Here is a 22,145-nt window from a genome sequence, read left to right on the forward strand (position 1 = left end):
TTAAATGATTAGAGTTATAATCTTTGACAAAATATCAAGATTGAAAACTAGAAAAACAAGGACCCTTGACCTTACCTCATAAGAAATATACCCAAACACTACCCTTTCCACAAAAATAATAGAGTTTTCTCCAATATAAGGAATTAGGAAAAAAGCGTGGTATTTACATATAAAGGTGTACAATGTGGGGCATCTTGTGTAACATTGCAAAACTGATTAGATTGCTTTTCTATTGATGAAGTTCAACGATGAAACTTTGACAAATAATCTAAAGTTATTTGGTAATGAGATTTTCTGAACTCCACCAGACACCTAGTCTATAACAAGTTCTTCCAAAAAAAGAGTCATATATTCAAAGCATAACCTTGATCGGGTATTTGGCAGTTCGGTGTTTGCTCCACTGTGATTGTCAAGTCAAAGACATTGTGATGAGTTGAACAATTTAATTAGTCCAATGAAGGCTAATGTCAATAAAGTTGAATTCAGCTAGTCAAAATGGCAAAAGAAGACATGTTATAGTCTATTTCACACACATACACATAGAAATCTGGTTATTTGATCGATGTTTTTACATTTCTTTATCAAGGATTTCAGAGAATTGAAATGGAAGTATTCTAGAAGGTCTAGTAACTATTATGCTAGATTGTGTCATTTTATACGCATCCGGTTAAAATACCAAGTTCTTAAAGTGAGGCATCTGACAAAGTTCACAAAGAGAAGGAGAAGTGACATCTTAAATAGATGTAACCATAGAAAATAGGAAAGTCATCCTGAAACTAACCCATAAATCTTGATACTTGTCAAAGAGCTATAATTCTCAAACATTAAAGAATTGTTGATTCTTTTGATATTCTTTGAATTCATGCTTATGATTTGATTCTATTTTGAATCTGTAAGGAGCAATACTTTACAAAATTCTTTCATTCTTTGATATAGAAAGGAGGAAAAACATTTTCAAACAGGACAGTCTCAAATGAGGAAGGTCCTTAAAACAAATTATTGCCTATTCTACCTCTATTGAAGAAAAAGAATGAGCGAGGCCAGAATGATGAAGCATCTTTGAAAGCAAATAGTCTAAGAAGCCAGAAAGTCTGGAGAATTGAATAGATTCTCAAATCATAGAGCCATAAGTCCCATTAGATGTATTATGGGAATGAACAAGTCCACCACCTGCACTCTGCTTATACCGTGATACTGGCTCAAGTTTTGATACCTCATTGCTGCTTTTTCCATGCTGATCATTTTCTTTATCAGGATTATATCCATTATGTCCTTCAAAAGATTGTTAAACTTGAAATTGAGAACTTATAGCACAAAATAAGATATTGGAACATATTCTACACTTATAGACTTTTCATATGAGGTAACATTGGTTCAGAATTCCAAAAGTAGAGATAACCAGTTTTACTATCAGCCAAACCTTTCCATGGTTCGAGAAGAGTGGGATATGGCAGTGCGTATCTTGGAGCAGCAGAAGAGACAATTGTTGTAGCAGTCTTTGCAAGAAAATACACCAACATAAATCTTCGAGTCCATCACGGTGATGTCTATTTCTTCTGGTAAGGTTGTTACACGGAATGCCACCAACAACAAGGTCAAATCCGCCAAATCTACTCATCAATTGCTCCAACTGATCATTATTCAATTCTTGCACATCTGCTTTCAAAGGTATGCCGAGATGGTAAAAAGTAACCTCTGCACTACCGATCCCAGAGAAAAGAGACAGAACATTGATACCCTGGGGAACATGTCTCTTAAGACTAAAATATGATAAGCCGCTGTGTCGACCTAGAATGAATTACCAAGCGATTTATACCACTCTGTCCGACTAGATCCCTCCAGATCCAAAAAATGGGCACCTCATTCAGAAGAGACACATATCTCAGACATTTCTGTCAGAATGATTGATTACTTCTTAAGATTGTGACAACATGAAGAGAATTCCTCAAGCTACTTGACAACTGCTGTTTAGTGACACCAGAATGAGAGTATTCAAGATAAACATTTGGGGCACGAATAAAGCCACAAGTACCCACAACAGTTCATTGTCAAAATTGGACCTCGTGGGGATCATGATATTCAAGTCAAACAGACGTTGAGAGTAAACCAAAATAGAATATCGGGGCATCTCGAAAGCCCATTTCAGACAGAAATAATCCACGTGTGGCATTTTAAAGATCCATGTGTGGCATTTTGAAGGTCCACATCAATATGAATATTTGGGCATTCTTGGAGGCTCATTTCAGCAAGAAGTAATGTTGAACACATTTTTAACATCTGTATCAACAAATGTTGGGGCATTTTTAAGGCCACTTCAGAGAGATCATATGGGGCATTTTGAAAGCTCACATCAACAAAAAACAAATGATGGGGCATGCTGAAAGCCCATTTCAATCCGAATCAGGAATGTTGATGCATTTTGAACGTTCATATCAGCAAATGCTGGGGCATGCTGAAGGCCCACATCATCATGTGTTAAAGATCATTACTTTGAGCAAATATTTCCAATAAGACAGAAATGAATGAAGAATGAAAATGGTAAAACAGTGACAGTGGAGCTAACTATACATAATTACTTCGTTCATCAGGCATATATATTAGGGTCCTGTTGTTGAACAAATATTTCCTCAACAAGTATGGTTTCAAATACCCAATCTTCTTAACCATGTGTCACATGACAGCGTGTTCTTTGTTAAGATACATCACGGTTGCATGAATAAAGATGGTCCCAGTGTAGACCATTCGATCCAGGGTTCAGTTTCTCAAAATCTCAGCTTTGAATTTTTTATTCTGTATGTCGGTGATGATTGGAAATATTTCTTTGAGATTCCTGGCAGTTAGTTTACCGTTGAGGCTACGAAGTTTTTTTCACATCAGTTTTTGTTTACTTGATGACATTGAATAAAGAGGCTCAGCTTACGTATATTACCCTTATTCCTGTTGTTACTCCGTTTCATCTACAGTAAAAAGAATTCTATGAACCTCCTTCTGTACATGGTTCCTATAGCTGATGTGCATCGGTATCACACTGGCCCTTGCCCGAGATGATATCAAGATCAGTTGGTATCTCTTATTCAATTCGTCACTAGCATATTTCACGAATTTGACCAACTTTTTTGTCATACCAATAACTCACTTGTATTCCCACTGACTTTTGCTCTTCGTGTCTTTGTAACATCATACAATAATTCTGAACACTATGCAAAGAGCTTCACTGGTAAACATCTTGGCAGAAACCACAAGAAAAGATGAATATGTTGTCAAATATTTTATGAACATCTGTGCAGAAACCACAAGAAAGAATGAATGTGTTGTCAAATGTTTTACGAACCAGTTATTCTGATGTTGAACCAATGTTGTGATCATATAGTTTCCATTTATTGATTTAAGATAAGGTTTGCCTTCTTCAACCCCAAGGTTAGAAGTAAGAAATGATGAAGATTCCTTTCCACAGAATGAGAGCTGAAATTTTAACAACAAGAAACTAGTGGAGCCAACTAAGATTGAACAATAGGTTATTATTAAACATCTCGACATGATATGGTCCAAGTTGCCTTATTCGAGATTTGATTAGATGTGGAGACATGAAATGAATTAGGATAAATCCTTCTTGTGATGTATTTCAAGAGTCAAATCAGAACAGACACTACTCTCTTAATTAATCTCTGCTGAGTTATGCATATTTACATCCACATTCTTCAAAGATGATAGATCTCTTTTCAAAGATGATAGATTCTCTTTTCAAAGATGATAGACACTCTCCAAAGATGATAGATTCTCTTTTAAAAGATGAAAGCTTTATTGATTTTTACACAAGTCCAGACAAAGAAAGTCGGTTTTATCCACAATAAAATGGGGCAACAAGATCATAGTTCTGACTACGGCAAGAGTTCCATAAATGAAACATTTCTTCTGAGACTTAAATGAAGCAAAGAAGATACAAAGATACAAGTTGATCAGATGGTTCTTCAGAAATATAGCATAAGTTGCTACACTGATATCCAAAGGTAACCCTGGAAATAAATGATAAAGTGAAGGAAGACCGAGTTCACCACTTTGAAGTCAAATGAAGATTGCATCAACATTCATGCATTCATAAGAACATCATTTGTACAATAGACAATACATTACATTGATACAATTGATTGCATTCAAATATGAAGTTTTTACAGACATTCATATGAAAAAGAAGATTCATGATAAGAAATACCTTACAAGAAGAAGGTAGAATTCAAAACCTCAAATACAGGAATCATACAAACAACTGAAGAATAAATGGACGTAATACAAGCATGAGCATTATCTTAGATTGGGGCATGTTACCCAATCAACATGTTATTTTGAAAAATAATGAGAAAACGATTTCCAAAGTTTCTCATTTAATCTTTTTTAAAAATGAAATTGTTGAATAGTAAGAAAACGATTTTCAAAGTTTCTTACTTAGTAAACTATTTCCCACATCTGTAAGACCTACAGTGCATGATGTTTTCAAAAAGCCTTCGAGAGCTTTTTGATGTTTCCAAAAAGCCTTCAGGAGCTTTTTGATGTTTTCAAAGCCTTCGGGTCATCTGTAAGCCCTACAGTGCATGATGTTTTCAAAAAGCCTTCGGGAGATTTTTGATGTTTTTAAAACCTTAGGGTCATCTGTAAGACCTACAATGCATGATGTTTTCAAAACCTTCGGGTCATCTATAATACCTACAGTGCAGGATGTTTTCAAAAAGCCTTCAGGAGCTTTTTGATATTTTCAAAACCTTCGGGTCATCTGTAAGACCTTCAGTGCATGATGTTTTCAAAACCTTCGGGTCATCTGTAAGCCCTTTAGTGCATGATGTTTTCAAAAAGCCTTCGGGAGTTTTTTGATGTTATTCAAAAACCTTCGGGTCATCTGTAAGCCCTTCAGTGCATGATGTTATTCAAAAACCTTTGGGTCATCTGTAAGACCTTCAGTGCATGATGTTTTCAAAACCTTCGGGTCATCTGTAAGACCTTCAGTGCATGATGTTATCAAAACCTTCGGGTTATCTGTAAGCCCTTCAGTGTATGATGTTTTCAAAACCTTCAGGTCATCTGTAAGCCCTTCAGTGCATGATGTTTTCAAAACCTTCGGGTCATCTGTAAGCCCTTCAGTGCATGATGTTATCAAAACCTTCGGGCCATCCATAAGACCTACAGTGCAGGACGTTTTCAAAAAGCCTTCGGGTGCTTTTTGATATTTAAAGCCTTCGGGTCATCTGTAAGACCTACAGTGCAAGATGATAAGACCTCCGAGCCATTCATAAGACCTCTGGGCAGAATGTTTTCAATATTTCCATCCTACTGAAAAGAAGCCAAATGAAAAATTATTGTCTTTTTCGTCTTTGCTCTATTCTTGTTAACACAAGAATGAGCAAAGAGGGGCACCTGTAGACATTAATTTTTTCATCATATTATTATTATTATTACTATTATTATTAATATATTATTATTATTATTTTTAATTACAAGGCCCAAAACCCGAAACCCAATTACAAATGATCTAGAAGCCCAACCGTGCCAGGCCCAATTAGAATCGACCTAGTAGAACCCTAAACCTAATTAGGGTTTCATCCTCAGCTCCCAACCGCCATTGATTGCTGCCGTTGGATCTAGTATTGATCCAACGGCCCAGATGGTTCCAGCTTGAAACCTAGGGTATCATAACCCTAGGGACCACGCGACGCCACCTCTGCCAGGTGCCTCATCTAGCCGTTGTCGACACTCCGACAGTGCCACGCCGATGCTTCTCCAAAGACTTTAGAAGCCAGCTACCCCTCCATGTTGCAACTCTATGGTGAGTCACCACCATAGTCCGGTGACTCACCAAAGAGCCCCTTTTGGACTGATCTGAGCAGAACACCGGTGAAGGCTATAAAGCCATCACCAAACCTGTGAAAAAAAATGAAAACACAGACAGCAACGGAGAGAAGAGACCAACAATCACAGAGCAGAGAGAGAGAACAACCCACAGCCACCGAAAGCAAGCAACGACCAACACAGCAACAACCACGACAAACAGCAACCAAAACCAACAACCAGCAAAGAAGAAAAGAGAAGGAGACTTACCGAGAAAACTGTAGTCATCAGAGCATCCTCGCGGCGCTGGAAAACTGAAGCATCTAAGGTAAATAACTTTAGATCTACGTCAATCGAAGGGGATTAAAAAAAGGAGGTCGGATTCGACCTTTAGAAGTTGAGATCTTCGATTTGGGGTATTTTGAGTTTTTCGGCCACCGTTAACGATGGCCGACAATGGCTGCCAGTGCCAGAGCAAGGCGGTCGGCGGGTGATTGGTTTATCTCCGACGATAAAAGCCTAGAGAGAAGGTAGAGAAATTTTTTTCTCTCTCAGTTAGAGAGAGAATGAAAAAAATGAAAAATTGGCCTTTAGAGGCCGGTTAAATGGGTTTATACCCCTCCCTAAATGGCGTCGTTTTGGGGAATGGTGTCTGTGCAATTTAGGAAAAGGGTAAATGTCACCCGCAGTCACTCATAGCTATATAAACTTCCAATTTGATCACTAAAATCAAGTGTTATACGTTTTAATTATATCTTTTAATTTTGTTTTATTATGATTTAGTCACTAAAATAAATTTATATACCTTTTAATTCAGTCTTTCAATTTTGATTTATTTTATTTTAGTCCTTACATGTATATTCATATATAATTAGGGTAAATAATATATTTAGTCCTTATTGTTTTAATAAAATTTTATTTTAATCACGATTAATTAATTATTACACTGTTAGCATTAAAATTCTATAATAATTCAAATTAGGACCTTTAGGTTTTATATTTTAATTACTAATTTTTCAATTTTTTTCATTTTTGACTATGAATTTTATATATTTTGCATTTTAATCCTATAGTTTTTAATTTTATTTGTTTTAGTCAGTATTTAAATGCAATTTATTTTTATTTTTTTAATATGTTTAATTTAATATTTTAAATATTATTTATTTATATATATATATATATATTTGTTTAAATAATAATATTTATTATTTTTTTATATTAAGAAATGACAGTTTTAATATAACTAGATGTCCTATTCTGGTATTTTAAATAAATAAATATTATAAAATTATATATATTTAATTTTATTTTATTTAAATTATTTTTTTAAGAAAATTATCACATTTTCAATATTTATTTATTTAATATTAAGAAAGGGCGGTCTTAAAATAACTAGATGTCGTATTCTGATATTTTAAAAAATAAATAAATATCCTGCTTATAAATGTATATATATGTACTTAGTTTTTATTATTTTTTAGGAAAATTATTATATTATTATTAATATTTATTTATTTATTAATATTAAAGAAAAGACAGTCTTAAAGCAACTAGATGTCATTTTCTGATATTTTTTAAATAAATAAATGTTCTATTTACAAAACCCTATATATATATATATATATATTTAATATTTTTTTCCTTAGAAATATTAGATTAAATTTGAAATAACACAATTGTAAATTTAATTCATATTCGAATTCTTAAATTTTATTATTAGAGACAATTTATAATCGACATGGACCAATTTTGGGCATTGTGGGGTGTTAATCCTTCCCAAACGTAATCGAGCACGAATCCCTTTTTATTATTAAAAAGAACGAATTTTTTGTTAAACGCATACCAGTTTATTTTTTAACTGATGTTTTCTTAAAAACTCTTTTAAAAGATAATTTTTAGATATTCGACCTACCTAATCCAAAAGGCCGATGGCGACTCCCAAAACATTTCTTTAAATAAAAACCATTTATTCATTTACCTTATTTTTCCCGCCAAGTAAAATTTCATGCTCGGGCGAAAACCGGTTACGACACAAGCTATGATTGTCATTGTATTATAATACAAAAGTGATCATACCTCTATTTCGAGTGATTTGCAGCTGTTTCTTTCCTTATGCAAATCATTAAGCAATCCGCCTTGATGCTCTCCTTTGTATTTCTCTAATCTAGAAGAATAACATCTTTTAGACGAAAGACGGGTCATAGCAGAACTGATGAAGCCTAATGGATAGGTTTGAAAAGGACCTTTTTTTCAATTCACAATTCTTCTGATTCAACTGTGCCAGTAAATTTCCATTCCCATATCCGGGATTCTTCTTTTCAATTTAATAGATTTTTTCGGATCATGATCGGAAGCATCTACAGAAATAAAAAGAATGAAATATATCATTCAGGGAGTGTGCTTACAGTTCACAGCTAACTAAAACACTTACATTGTTAAAAGAAATACAAGAGTCGATATAAGAGACAAGGTCATACCTTTGGCTAAAGTCTGATTTATAATCTTCTTATCACGTCGTGGGGCGTAACCGATTCTATGACAATTGGTGTACCTAAAAAGAAGCAGTCAATATTCATCAGATATGACTTAATAAAGGAAAATTGTTCTGAGATCCAGAAGCAGCGTTGTTACCACTTACCAAGGGTATAACTAGAAAGGAAAAACGAACCAGTAATTCTTTTGCATTTGTACTAATCGTGCTTCAAGTCGAGCAAGAACTGTTGTACGCTCGAAACCCTGCTTATCATGAGCTGGCTCAACAAAATTAGCCTCCAAAACACCTGTCATAAGCATAAATCGAATTAGATTTGTAATGGCATAATGACAAAAAATGCCCTAACGTTAGTCATTTTAACCCTTTTTTTTGAGCATTTTGGCCCCCAACCTTTCAGTTTGGGCAAAAAGGCCACTTCGTTGGGGCCAAAATATGAGTCTTTTTGCCCTAAAATGAAACATTGGGGGCCAAAATGCTCCGAAAATGACTATTCAGTGAATTTTTTGGCATTATGCCAATTGTAATCCAGTAAACTAACTAGTAGTTTCCTATGCTGAAACAATACCTATAACTCCACGACCTTCACTCCCAGTAGAATTCCAAACCCTCCAAAAAGGCTGGAGAAGTGGGTTAAAGAAGGCATTACGCAGTTCAGTATTTTTCAACAGAATTGAAAATGAATGCGTAAAGCAAATAAAAAGAAAACCTTGATGAGCCGGTTTTTGTGATAAACATTGAAACCCTGAACATCAATGTGATGTTTGGCATTTTTCACGAAACCAATGATCACCAAAGCAGACAGCTGATGACAAAAAATTCAAGAAACCAGTGTAAGACAAGCATAGACTGTAGTAAAACAGAATATATATGTTATAGTATATTTTACATTCAAATCCTTAGGAGCTCCCTCTGCACTGGGATTTGGTCGATATGTTACCGTCTCAGTAAGCATCATGTCATTAACTATGTTGTGGTGCTCAACATCTTTGCCGCGTAAAATGATTCTGAAGTTAGAAGGAAGTCTCAGATTAAGTATTGATGCATAACTCTGCAGAGAGAACATCAAAATTTTAAAAGAAAAAAGAAGCAAAACTGTGTTTGTGCATGCTACTGCAGGCAATGCATCAAATCATGTACAAAGCAAGTAAAGCATCCAAATTTTTAGAGATCCTCCACCATGCTTGAACCAAGAAAATACCAATGATCTACCACAAAGTCAAGGCATCATAAAAGACAGGCAGAAAATGGAAAAAGAGATTAAATGGGACTAGGGAATGCACTGAGGCCTGAGCAAACCGAAAAGCAACATTAGAATCAGAATTACCTGACAAAGCAGGTCTGCTTCACTGGAATATGGAGACCACTCCACTATAGTATCCAAATTCCTATACCAATCACCCACAGTAGATCGTATAATCTTGTTCCATTCTTGTTGTTTCCATTCATAATCTAGCTGTTCATTTCAATTCACACTGTGATTTAAGGCACAACAGAGCATAGTTTCTGTAATAGCATATCAACAATGATGGAGGCTAAAAGCACATTCATCCAAATGCTATACTAAGCTCTAGTTGTGTCACACCCCAAGGGGCTAAATTTTAGAAATTATAAAGTATTGAATTTAAGTGGTATTTTAGAAGAAATTGAGGATTAAAGTGTAAAATCGTAAAATTGGCAGACCATTTTAGGAAGTGTAGGAAATTCATGGACTCATTCCTAAATTTACCCATTTTTCTTATGTGTTGAATTATAACCCCTCCCCTGTATGTTTTCCAGAATGCTTCCCCATTTTCTCTTTCCCCCGTCAATTCCTTTAACCTTGATTTCTCCATCGTCTGGCCACCGTTTGACGATCCGAAAGCACCATCATGTTCATTGTCGACCGATAAACAAAACCCCTCAAACATATCGTCATGAATCGGCGTCGTTCGCCGTAAATCTCAACCGGAAGTATCGTCGGTTTTAACTCGATTGTTATTAGTTTTCCGTTAATTCAGGTCGATTCGGCCACCCGTTTTCGACACCTCCCGCACCATCGTGTTCCTTGCATCATTCCGAGTCCACCGGTGTTCTTCTTGTCTCCGTCGTCACGGCGCGTGAGGGGTGAGAAAATTACATTTTCGACGTTTCGGAATCGAGCTCTACGCCGTTCAAAATTGTGAACCGAGCTTGGTAAGTGTCTTAAAATCCCTTAAAATAATTTTAGAAATTTTTGTGGAATGTTTTGGACACCGTACGGCCCTGTACGCACCCCACGTGCCACTCTTAATAGTGGGGAAAGTCTGGACAGTTTGAAATAGGCTAACTCGCTTGCCCGACCCGCTTGACCCACTATGTTAACTCGACTGAGTCAACTCAATGAGTTACTCGTTAACTTTGACCGAGTTAAACTGTTGATCGTTGACTTTGACCGAGTAACCCGTTGACCGTTCGTTGACTTTGACCAAAAAGTCAAAATCTTTGAAAAGTCATATTTTATGTTTTTCGACGTCATGAGTCCGATTCGTTCTGTTTTTCGCAATTAAGCTTTGTTTTTGATGAAATTTCTGTTGATATGTACCGAGGAATTATTGGAAGTTGATTTCAAGATCGAGGGCGTTCAAATGAAGTTTAAATGGTCGATCAGTATGACACATAAATCGAGGTAATACATTACTACATCTTTATGCTTTATGGAACATGTTGATAATGGATAAATGCATGGATGTATATGATTGGACTATTATGTCTGTTTGATTATGGATGGACTCGAAATGAATACGGTTTAAATGATAAATTATGAGAATACTTCAATTAGGTAAAATTACGAAAATACCCTTATGTTGTAAAAAGAAAAGAATTAACCTGGAAGTTGGATAAGAAGTTTTTAAATACATATTGATATGATGAAACTACTGATGTGTATAGAAAATATTAGTTTTGCTTAGAAAATCTGGATAACCGATTATTAAACCAAGATGGCTTGTAAAGATACTAGAAGTTTAATAAGGAATAATTTAAAGTTTAGAGATTATCTGGAAAATCGATTAACCCTAGAATCTCTAAATTATAATTATCTTTGTTAGACTAAGTAAATGTCTTGGATTAATTAAGGAATCTAAATAATCATGGGTGTTTACTACCCTTAAAAGTTATAAAACATAGCTTAAGTGAGTCGATCAACCCTAATGATATGTCAGTACCTGAATGACATAGATATCACTTGAATGTTTTTCGTCTCCTCAAGTTTGGATCGATGATAATTCTGGAAGTACTCAAATCAGCTCAACTCTAGAGCGCATTCGGTACTAAGAAGTGAATATTGTTAGACAAATCAACTACGAAGACCAAATTGAACTGAATGGAAGTACAATATGTATCGAAATTCAGAAATGTCCGAATTACTCTAGAAAACTCTAAAGCAACCGAGATAGACTTGAATACTAAGTGAACTAAGTAAGCTTAATGATTGAGGATTTAGTAACTGATTGGGATAAGTTTGGAAACTCGGATGAACTTACATGATGTATTATCCCTATGGGTTATGAACCACAAATCAAGTACGCCGACATTTCCTGATATAGTTGAAACATGAAAATGAAATAACGACCATTATAATATATGTTCGTCTCCTTAAGATCATTCAACGATGACTCAGAAGATGATTTATGGACAATAATTATTGGAACTAAAGAGTGAATATCTAGAAGGGCAACGAATGGACCGATTAACACGCATTAGTAATGGGAGTTATTCAGATTGACTTATTTCGATAATCCGATAGATCGACATAGACTGTAAATGTCCTGAACCTTCACTTTTTTTCTTATCAGCTCAAATCACATTCTGAATAATTGATGATTACATCAGTTAATGAACTCTTCATATTGATTTTAACTTTCGTTTTCTATCGATATACTGAGATCTTATTTCTCTACCTAATAAGATTATCCAATATCTCTGAATAATATCTGGAAACTCTAGTGTGTTCCCTAATCACATGAATATTTTATTTGATTTTCGATTTGAATTCTGTTATGATACCTAACATGGATTCTGTTATGATATCTGATATGGATTCTGTTATAATATCTTACCTGAATTATGTTTTAATTTTTGATATATTCATTTACGGACGGAAAATGTTTTATTTGGTTGTATTGTTGGAGGAAGAATACTTGCAGGCTCCTCAGCTTTGTGCTCAGGGCCTTACTCGATGTGACGGTGGGTGTATGGTTCTGGGGAACCTACATATTATAATGTGTTCGGTTGGAGGGATTACTATGGTTTTTGATAAATTTTTTATTTGGGGGGGTATTGTTGGAGGAAGTGTACTTGCAGGGTCCTCGGCTTTGTGCTCCGAGCCTTACTCGATGTAACGGTGGTGTATGGTTCTAGGGAACCTACACATTATGATGTGTTGGGCTGGAGGAATTACTATGGTTTCTGAATTTTAAAAATATGTTTTAAAAAGATTGTATCTTTTCACTGGTTTTGCGGAACACACTAGGTAACCTATATTGATCTCCTGAACTCAGTCATCCGAAATATTTCTCTGAACTAAAAGCTCATTGTCTGTTACCACCTGAAATATCAGTAGGATCTATTCTCAACATAAAAATCTGTAGATGTCTGAACCAATAAGGAAATATATGTTTATTGTATCTGCACGTTCTTCAGCATCATCTGGTAGTTCTGTATTACTGAGCTTTCCAAAGCTCACTCTGTTACTCACCTTTTCAGGTTAAAAGAATCGTACCAATGTATCTATCAACATCAATAAGAGAGTTCCTCCAGCGTTGCTTGCAGAGTATGGTACATGTGATTAAGGGGCATGTAATTGTATTTTGTTTTATATGAGTCTGAAAATTTTTTTATCTCTGCATACTGATAAATCATTTTATGAGTTACATGTTTTAATAAAAGTTTTAAATTTTCCGAGTTTTTACAGTGGGTCGCTCCGGTGATATGACACTCCAGATCGGATCGGGTTACCGCATCGGTCTGAGGAGTTACAAGTTGGCATTACCATGGGTACCACAATGTCTTCCTTTCTTGTGCTAGTAAAAAATGTGTAGGATAGCAGTCCAATGATCTGTGTGGGACTAAAAACAAACCACAGAAGTTTATTACCATTTGCAATGAAGAAAACAGAAAGAAAAGGTCATTCTGGTGTATCGAAAATAAAAACAAAAGCATACTATAAAGATATGCATACAGAGAAAAATATATGAACATAATCACATTTCTTCCTCAAAAGAAAAATATTCATATAACAATGCATATTTACTCAATATAAAAGCATTCAATCCATTGCTTCAACCTTGAAGACAGTGAAGCTAACTCTCAATAGCAGCTTCACATGCATATTTCCATTCTACTATTCAAAACAAGTCTGTCTATCTTGGGCAGTCAAGAACATTAACCTCTAACACTATGAACAAAAAGTGTAATCACTTTATTTGGTCTACCATACAACATTCTCAAGCAAACAAATTACAGGTTTTCTTAACATGCAGACCTCAGAAAACTTATTTTAAACAAACAGTCCAATAAAATAAACATTTACTTCCGAATGGGAACACCACCACAGAGAACCTAATATTTGCATAATCCAAGCCCAGAAAAAATATTAAGAATGACCAACTGTTTTCCATCTTTTCCACAACACCGGGAAAATACAATAACGTCTGCACCAAGATGGTACTAGTCTTGAATCCGTTACCATCTATAGAAGATGAATAAAAAAATATAAAATACTCTATGCGGATGCAAAAAAACAGCTATGAAGTATTCTTTTTTTCCAGAGAGCAGAAATCACTATATACATTGTCCAATGGTGTTCGCTACTTTGGTTTTTGCTGAATATCCAAGAGACATGCACTGACGCATTTTATCAGGATCCATCCCACCACCATTATCTGCAATGACATGGATAAATTTCCGATAATGAACAAGTCATCAACACAACACTGAACAACTTTATTCTTTAAGACCGTATAAATATGTAGCACTTGACACATGTAGAAATGAGAAAACTAAATATGCAGAACTATGTCTTTACTTGCCTAGCCAATCCTCCGTGTAACATTCTTTAATCTCTACCTCATGGTTTAACTCATTAAAATCAGAAAGAACTGATAGGTCACACGTGGACCATGAAACCAGAATAATATGCATCAGTAAGTAAAGGCAAACTGTGAAAACAGACAAACCAGGATAACCGTATCAAACAAAAAATACATATATGAAACACAGTACCTTCAATTAGCAACATTTGATTCATATCCTTGATACTTTTAAGCATGTCTACATTAACATGGGTAGCTCCATTGCAGACCTAAAATTAGAAAATGAAGACAAAATTGGTAAAAGAAAAGCAAGTATTACATAACTGAAAGAGTAATGCCATCAAGCACCTCATCCAAAGAGTTGTCAAGAAGTTCCGCAAAAGCTGCAGAAGTAAAATTAATACTATTTTGTAAATACCCATAAGAATGAGAGCACATCAACAAGAAAAAAAAGCTCTTCTCATCCAATTGGAATAATAGACATGCAAGTGTGCGTGTGCTTTGGTATATATATACAAATCTACCTCCAAGAGCCCATTTATGACTCGTTGCATTAGAATGTAGAAATTTTGGGTGAACCCTCACATGATCCATACCACCTACAAGTCGAAAGAAAAACAAAGCAGAAGCATTACCAAAAACAAAATGAAGAAAAACAAAGCTAAAACAATTAAATGCTCAATTAGTTGTCTGTTAAGTTAAAGTTCTTTGCTCAACTGATTTCCAGATTAATAATGAGCAATTACTGAATTTGTTTGTTTCTCAACTCCGACATTATCCCTTGCATGCAAGATTTTTTACTCGATTCCAGAATTATATAAATAAATTACTTGCAGGAGGATCTTATAAACTAATAACACCTGAAGATAAATCCCAATCAGCAGATGGGCCTCCGTCATATTCTCCAGTTTTCCAAAACTTCTTGCACAGAACACTCGTACTCAAACTCTTATTCGCCGCCTGCTCCCGTTGTCCAAGCAGCACCGGAACCTCTTCCACCGCTGTATCGGAGTCCAACCGAGCCGGATCATCCGGTGCAAGTAGAAAATCAACGTCGTTCAGCTTCCTCTTCTTCGAGACCCTACCTTCTGGGACTTCTCCTGAAATGGCGGTACCTGCATTGCTGTTCTCCTCCGAGTCACTGCTACTGCTGCTGAGTTCGATGACCGAGACAGGATGTGCCGGTACTACGTCGTTAAGTTTGCGCCTTTGAGCGCTTACTGTTTCCAGAACCTCTTGCTTCACTCGAATGTTCATGGATTGGCAGCCAAATCAAAAACAACCGCAGTTCTAAAAAACTGTAAGAGAGAAGAAATTCAAATTGTTGAGATTTTTATTGTGGAACCTTTGCATGCTACATATACTCAGGGTGAAAGTGAAGTCTATACTACATTCTATAAAAAAATGTTATTTATTAATTTTCTAAACGAGAAAATTTTTAAAACTTTTGAGTATTATTATTTCAAATATCTTAAACAATTAAATTTTATAAAATATATATTTAAAAACTACTTGATTGAATTTTTTTAATAAATAAATAATAGCTATACTAAAAAACTAATCTAAGATTGATCTTCATATTCACATAGTAAGCTTAAGATAGGTGGGCATAAGAGGTAGTGTATCTCAAAGTCTTCAGTTTGACACATATTTCACAAGTGCGTCAGTTTTTCAGTTTTCTTCTCTCACGATATGTTGGAATTGGAGGTACCATTCCTTCCTGCCTAGTTCATCCATATGTAGAAGTATCGAGTGTCTTTCTTGATGTTCTTTGTTATTCTTCAGTAGTCGGACAGCCTCCAAGCTGTCCAGTTCTACTTTGATCTGCTTGAAACGTAGGTCCCATGCATACGTCTTTTCAGTGTATGTCCCCTATAGTTCTGTTTCTACCACTGAGCATACTCCAATGTATTTCTGGAAACCCATGATCCATTTTTCGTCGTGGTCCCTTATGATGCCTCCACAAGATGGAATCGGAGGTACCATTCATACCTTCCTAGTTCATCGATATGTAGAAGTATCGAGTGTCTTCCTTGATGTTCTTTGTTGTTTTTCAGTAGTTGGACAGCCTCCAAGTTGTCTAATTCTACTTTGATCTGCTTGAAACCTAGATGCATACTTCAGTGTATGCCTCCTATAATTATGCTTCGACCACTGAACATACTCAAATGTATTGTGGAAGCCCATGATCCATTCTCCGTTGTGGTCCCTTATGATGCCTTCACCAATTGTGTTCTCATTCACTAGATCTCGACTAACATCCGTGTTTACTTTTATCCATTCCTCTAAGGGAGGTGTCAAAGTGGTTGTCTTTCGTACATATGCTTCACCGGTTCCAATTGTCTCATCTTCTTTTGTGTTATGCGTGGACCACATTTTTGGAGCCTCAACTTCTCTCCAGTATTGAGCCTGATCCCTCAACGGATGATTCAAAGATCGTAGGATTAAAGCATGATGTATATGGGTTGAATTAATATTTTGATATAACATTAAATTGTAAAATTGTTTTTGGACTTAATTGAATTTGTCAAAAATTATCAAAAATAATTCAAAGTTCAAATTAACTTGAAAAATATGTTTTAAATGTTTTCCGACTTAATCGAACCTTTTCAAAAACAAACTCAATCATTTTCGAACTTTAAAGTTAAGTTTCCAAGGATTTTTGGCTCAAAAGATCGATCCATTTGACAAAAGGATTGATCCCCTTTAAAAAGGATCGATCCCTTGGACAACAGTGAGTTTGGGATCGATCCCTTCACCAAAAGGATCGATCTCTCGATGAAAATGATCCATCCATTCCCTTAAAGGATTGATCCCTTTGTTACAACAGTCGAAATATTTGAAAAATGATCAATCCCTTTTAATAAATGATCGATCCCTTGTGCAATAAATGTTGTTTTTGGTTGTAGGTAACGGCTATAATGATCTCCAACGGCTAGAATTAATGGAGAAGGTATAATTTGAAGGTCAAAACTTCCCAAGGTCATCAAGAATTATATTGAACCAATCTACCAATATCAAAGCTTTGTTTTGTGCTTAATTTGTAAATTCTTTGTTGTAAACACACTTGTGAACTACATTGTTTATTTTGCTCAAGTGTAATTTGGGTGAGAGCTTAATTAATGCAAACTTGTTTGCCTTTGTGAGGTTTTTGTTTATTTTGTTAAATTTGTAATTACTCTTTGGGAGAGAGTGTATTCAAGGTTTTGGGGTATAAACCTTGAAGTGTTTGTAAGGTTACACCTTGTCCTTAAAGGTAAGCATATCTAGTGGAATTGAGAAATCCTTAGTGTGGATGTAGACTTGGTTTAGAAGTCGAATCACTCTAAATCGTTGTGCAAAAAGTTTTATTTTTCGATTGCTTCCACCAAACTTTTTAAAAGGCCAATTCACCTCATTTTGGTATCTTCGGTTGTTCATACGAGCTCAACAATTGTATTAGAGCTGGTTTCTATTGAAGATTTAACAACCTTAAGAAGGTCCTTAGAGAGCTCTATCAACTTTTTCAATCAACGATAAAGATGGTTTCAACCTCTGGCTCCTACTACATTGAAGATTCTCAACCGATCAATAAACCACCTTATTTCAATGGAGCAAATTATGTCTATTGGAAGAATAGGATGATGCTCTTCATTCAAGCAAATGATATAGATGCTTGGGACTCTATAATGACGGGTCACTCTACTCCAACCAATATGATGGAAGATTGGAGTGAAGAAGAGAAGAATAAGTTCCAATAAAATGCCAAGGCCATGCACATTCTATTTTGTGCATCAGGGCCAGATAAATATGGAAGAGTCTCCTCTTGTTCAAATGCCAAGGAGATATGAGACAAGCTCTAAGTTACTCATGAAGAAACCGATGAAGTGAAAGAAATAAAAATCGGTCTTCTAAATCATAGCTATGAAAATTTCAAGATGAAACTAGATGAAGACATCAAAGCTATGACGGATAGATTTTTTTGTGATTGCCAATGGCCTCAAGGGATATGGAGAGATCATCTAATATGAAAAACTTGTGAGGAAGATGATTTACTCTCTTCCAAAGTCTTAGCAATCGAAGAAGACGACGATAACCAAAGAAAATAACTTAAAGTCTCTCAATCTTGATGATCTTATTGGTTCCTTGCTCACACATGAATTAATGGTAAAAGAAGAGGAGTGTAACACCCATAGACTGATGAGGGTGACCCGATCCGATCTGAGGTGTCACATTAGGGCCACCGGAGTGACCTAGAGTAAAACTCCTGGAAAAATTTAAAATTTATGTTAAAACGTGTAAATTCATAAAACAATTTATAATTACAAAATTAGTATTTAACAATAGTAAAAAATAAAACAGATTCCAGACTCGGGTTAAAACAAGTTAAAACGTGTAAATTCATAAAACACCCATAGACTTATGAGGGTGACCCGATCCGATCCGAGGTGTCACTTTAGCTCTCCTCAACCATTTGATATTGGGTTGTTGGAACAGATAAATTTCATGTTTTGTTTCATGGATGATTCAAACCTCACCATGAACTAACCTTAATTGGTGGGGTTGATTTTATGGATGTTTAACATTATTTTAATGGTAGATTTATATTTATCTTTTGTATTTACTTGTTTTGCTTATGAATGCTTCATTGTCTAAGTTTTTAGGAGGTATGAGAGTGTCCATTACTTAGATGAAGGCTAGGTGTTAGAGAGAAACTTAGCTATTAATACTTGTAGTATTTGAGAGAAACACAAGTAAGATCCACATAAGCAATGGGTAGTATTTTCTTAAGCTTTGAACTAGCCTAGTAATAATGTATCTTAATCCCTTAGTACTTTAGAGAAACTAAGATAGGATTTCAACGACTAAGAGGGGTAGTTTTTATCAATAGTGCAGGCTGCCATAGTTGAGACTGAGAGGAGATGCCATGGCATTCTATGATTAGGTTCCTTTGACTAGAGATAGAGAGAGCATTTTCAGCAAACCCTGTCGAGCAAGTGAAGTTTAGATAGATTAAATCTTCTTGAGAGATAAGTTTTAGCATCCTTAAACTAATCCCTACCATTCATTCCCGTGGAAGCTTGTTGTGTTAGGATTATCAAGCTATCATTTATTTGTTGTTTTTACTATTTTTCATTGCCATGACATTTCTATCATTTTCAATATTATAATCTTCTCTTGCCACTACATTTCCATTTACTATCCCATCAGACTATCAATCCATATCCACCAACATACACTTTTATTGCCGTGACATTCTCCATTAGTACATTCATCACTAACTATACTTAGATAGAGTAGTACTTTGCTTTGGTTAAACTTTGTAATTTCCACCAATCCCTATGGAGACGATACTCACTCATCACTTTATTACTTGATCGATTGTGTATACTTGCACATTATTACGTATAAGTTTATAATACTCACAACACGCAACAAGTTTTTGGCGTCTTTTCTCGGGATTGGCAGAGTGAAGTTAATTAGTTTTTGCCAGAGCATTTTATTTTTTACCTTTATTTTTGTATAGTTTACTTGATATTTTTGCTTTATTCTTTTTCAGGTTTATTTAGTGTATGCCTAGAAGACATTATGAAGAGCCATTGGAACCGATAGAACCTGAGATTGAAAGACTCTTTAGACAAAGGAGATGTGCTCAACGTGCTCGAGGAAATTTGTATCAAATTGAAAATCAGGGCATCGGTCAAGATGACAGAATTCAAAATGCCGAGGTATTACAAAATATTGGACCTGCTGATAGGCCTCATATTATTCGTGATCATTTAAATTCGATGCTAGATGATTTCAATCTTGGAATTGTGGCACCCGAAATTCAAGCTTCACATTTTGAGCTTAAACCAGTTATGTTTAATATGTTGAATTCTAGGGCAGTTTGGGGGCATGCCACATATTCGTAATTTTTTGAAGGTTTGTAATTCTTTTCGCCAAGGAGTGCATGAGGATATTCTGAAATTAAAGTTGTTTCCATATTCTTTGTGTGGCCGAGAAAGGGCTTGGTTGAGTGGTGTTCCATCCGGTTTGATGGAATCATGGGCCGATCTTTGCAAGAGTTTCTTATTGCGGTATAACCTGCCGAACATGAATACTCATCTAAGGAATGTCATAGCATCATTTCGTTAGGGCGATGATGAATCTATGTATTAGTGTTGAGATCGTTACAAGAGTTTGCTTCGAAAGTGTTTAAATCATGGTTTTCATGATTGGACTCAAGTAGTTATGTTTTATAATGGAGTCAATGCACCCACGAGGATGATGTTGGATGCCTTGGTATGGGACATTGCTGGATAAATCACCTACTGAACATTTGCTATTTTGGATAGAATTGCTAATAATGACTATCAATTTCCTTCCTCAAGGCTTGGGAGTGGGAGGAAAGCACCTGGAACGTTTGAGTTAGATACCAAGGACCGGTGTCCACTCAACTCTCAGCTATCACTAATATGTTGAAAAATTTACAGCGTTCCACTGATGTTAAGGAAGTGAAAACAACTAGCTTGGCATGTCTGTTATGCCAAGGCAATCATTATGAGATTGAATGCCCGACCAACCATAAATCCATCAACTTTGTAGGTAATTTCAATCGAGGCAATAATAATTTATTCTAACACTTATAATCCAGGATGACATCATATCCCAATTTCTCATGGGGAAATCAAGGAGCCCATAATGCTAGATAGTCCACTCGGCAGCAGAATCACAATGAATCTCAAGGCTACCAAAATGCTTTGACATGGCATAATACCAACAAAAGAGCTTCATCTTCAGCGAGCATTAGTTCATTGGAAGCTACAATTAAAGATTTCATATCTATTACAAAGACAATACTGCAAGACCATTCTACTTCAATTAAGAATCATGAATTTTACTTCATAGTCAAGGTACCTTACTTCAAAGCCATAGCTCGTCTTTAAGAGCTTTGGAAGTTCAAGTTGGTTAGATTGCTACGGCATTGCAAGAGCGTCAGCAAGGACATTTTTCACATTGAAGTCACTAAAATGCATGGAAAAAAGCATTGTAACGTGTTAACTCTTAGGAGTGGAACATAAATTAACCAATAAGTCAGGGTAGTGGGACACAACATGATGATTCTACCCCCACTACTGAAAAGGGTGAAGCTGAATTACATGATGATATTATTTCTGAGAAGGACAAAGAGGAGGGTTCTATTAGTGAGCCTGCTAAGGCACAAAATTATGATGCCAAGGCAAAAGCAATTCCTATTCTTGCAGTTAAGGAAGCTACACCCCCACTACCCTTCCCACAAAGATTGAAGAAGCATAATGATGAAGTTCAGTTCAAGAAGTTTGTGGACATTCTTGATCAACTCCATATTAACATACCTCTCTTGGAAGCTATTGAATAGATGTCAACGTATGCAAAATTTCTTTAGGAAATTTGTAAAAGAAGAGGAAAGTAGATACGTATGAGACAGTTGCCACGGTAACATAATTTTGTTCTTCATTGAGTAAGTTTCCACCAAAGCAAAATGATCCAGGCAATTTCATTATTCCCTTTTCTATGGGAGATAATTTCGTTGGAAAGGCACTATGTGATATTAGTTCAAGTGTAAACTTAATGTCAAAATCTATATTCTTGAAGCTTGGTTATTTTACAAATTATTCCCTGTTCTATAAGAGATGTAAGACCCATATCAGTTATTTTACAACTTGCCACAGATCTCATGTTAAACCCGAAGGAAGAGTCAAGGATGTCATAGTAAGGGTGGATAAGTTTGTGTTTCCAGTCGACTTCCTAATTCTAGATTGCGAAGTTGATGCAAAGGCACCCAT

At 35.5% G+C, this 22,145-nt stretch overlaps 1 pseudogene; it reads right to left on the minus strand.

Moving 5' to 3' along the window:
• Nucleotides 1–1,111: 1,111 nt before the first annotated feature.
• Nucleotides 1,112–15,615, minus strand: LOC120167097 (annotated as a pseudogene).
• Between the last annotated feature and the right edge of the window lie 6,530 nt (nucleotides 15,616–22,145).

This window comes from Hibiscus syriacus, unplaced genomic scaffold (genome assembly GCF_006381635.1).
Source record: "Hibiscus syriacus cultivar Baekdansim isolate YM2019G1 unplaced genomic scaffold, ASM638163v2 tig00111662_pilon, whole genome shotgun sequence".
In the NCBI taxonomy this organism is placed as follows: Eukaryota; Viridiplantae; Streptophyta; class Magnoliopsida; order Malvales; family Malvaceae; genus Hibiscus; species Hibiscus syriacus.